The sequence below is a fragment of the Hesperophylax consimilis genome, chromosome 17, assembly GCF_061612785.1.
Source record: "Hesperophylax consimilis isolate HC1 chromosome 17, BYU_Hcon_1.0, whole genome shotgun sequence".
Classification (NCBI taxonomy): domain Eukaryota; kingdom Metazoa; phylum Arthropoda; class Insecta; order Trichoptera; family Limnephilidae; genus Hesperophylax; species Hesperophylax consimilis.
Genome location: NC_142852.1, coordinates 12,696,084 through 12,698,218, shown reverse-complemented (window position 1 = coordinate 12,698,218; position 2,135 = coordinate 12,696,084). Strand labels below are relative to the sequence as shown.

Genomic DNA, 2,135 nt, shown 5'->3' with positions numbered 1-2,135 from the left:
GAAGATGATTTTAGAGAGCTGGTTAGAGATATTAAATTGTGGCGATTGAGAGTCTCAACAAGCTCACATTGAGTTAGCCGACCTTGCCTGAGGTTATTGTCGTGTCGATCGTTAATATCAAACACTTCTCTACAATCATTTTCAATAATAACATCCTCTGGTTCTGGCATTTGAGCTTCAATGGCAATATTTTGAAGAACAGCGCATGCATTCGTTATCTTCACTGCCATTACTGGGGTATAATGAAGCACACAATGTTTTAGAAGACAGCGCCATCTTGCTTTTACAATCCCAAAACAGCGTTCTATACAATTTCTAACAATGCATTGCAATTTCGTGTAATGCTCTTCTGGTGATGCCGGTACCGCATTTAAGATTGGGGTCATCATGTATGGCCTAAGCGGAAATGCTGAATCTCCTGAAATATTATAATATTTGATATACACATTTAAACAAATACATTAAAAATAGCCCACTTTATTAAAAACATGAATGAAATTTACCTAAAAGCCAGAAAGCTTCTCGATTATTTGCTTCTTCCAAGTGTGGTTTTATTGCCATCATTTCCCATACATGTGCATCATGTGATGCACCCCCATACCTCGCACATATAGCTATTATTTTTAGGTTTGAGTCGCATATCTACAGGTGAAAAATAGCATGATATATTTTATATGATAGGTGTATCAGCTAGTTTGTCCATATTTAAAAAAAAATATATTTATTTACCATGAGAGCATTCATCGAATGGAAACCTTTTCGGTTGAAATATGCCTCTTCGTGGACTTTGGGTTTTATTATTGCTATATGGGTTCCGTCTATGCATCCAATTATACCCGGAAATTGATATTTCTCATAAAATCTGAAACATATATACATAGAGTTTTATGATTAAAATCGATATAGATACTGAACTATCAATACAGTTTTTATAATTTAGTTGTTTTTATGGTTTCAGGACAACAAGCTGAGAGCTGTGCTTGCAGCAAGCACTACTATGTATTGGAGACGTGACAATGCGACGCCTTATTGAAATATGACTAATTAACAGCCGATTCTGGCACATGTACCATCACTTTTTACTATTTAGTACCCATTGTAGCAAAGGTACTTTTATATATCTTACTTACTTCCTATCAACCATTTCTAGTTGTACCAACTTATCGCTATAAGTTTTATGATCTACTTTTTTGATCTCGCATCTGAAAAAGTATGTTTCTGATTTTGTTTTATGTATTTAATAAATCAAAACCAAATTTTTTTCTGAAGTCATAAGATTTGTACTTAAATACTTCCCTACTTCATTGTAAACCATAAATTTAGTGTAACATTTTGTTTTATTTCAAATGACAAATTACACAATTTTTCCAAAGTAACGTCACTATTCATATTGAGTTATATTAAATGTTCAATATACCGTAGATGATATGAATAGAGTGTAGATACGTTACTGAGACAAACGTGCTTTGACTAAGTGGCAATACTTTAGAGGGCCGTTCACATAACTATTTCATTTGTACACACATTCTTTGAATGGCTTTACTTTTCCTAAGCGGTGCAACATTTTAGTTGGATTAGTATCAATATAATGATTCGTTTAGTTGGATTAGTATGTAATAATATACACATGTAGTTACTGTATCATGCATTTGTTATTGCTACAACTTGTTTATCTAAATATGTTTTTACCATTTCTCATTTACTGTACGTGTTCTAAATGCATAATCTTTTCTGTAATACATTGGTAACTGTATGGAGGCTGTAAAAAGATGAATATCTGTTGTTTTCTTATAAATCTACAAATATAAAATATTACACCACATATGTAATTTAGTTGTTTTTTGTATTTCTTATTGTTCCTTCCTTCAACCTCGATACAGACAACATGTTATAAAATTAATATTACTTTAATCGCTAAGGGACCGTTCTTTGCTTAAATTTCAAAAACAAACTGTTTCATCGTGAAATTCAAGTGAAAGAAAGATAGAGCATGTGCTAAATGGGTTAGAACCAAAAGGTACCAAGTCAGTGGCGATATTGGTTTCCATTCAAATCTACATGGATGGCATTTTTACAGTTCTTCTATTCTATGACGATAATGATATATTATTTATTTAAATTGGCCTTAGACTACG

General features: G+C 32.4%; 1 long non-coding RNA gene across 1 annotated transcript; it reads right to left on the bottom strand.

The window, feature by feature from the left end:
* Positions 1–375: 375 nt before the first annotated feature.
* On the bottom strand, positions 376–853 carry LOC149416014 (uncharacterized). Its single transcript, XR_016303661.1, has 3 exons — positions 730–853; positions 504–642; positions 376–418 (listed from the first exon to the last, which is right to left on the bottom strand). It is a non-coding gene; the product is annotated as an uncharacterized LOC149416014 (long non-coding RNA).
* Positions 854–2,135: the final 1,282 nt, after the last annotated feature.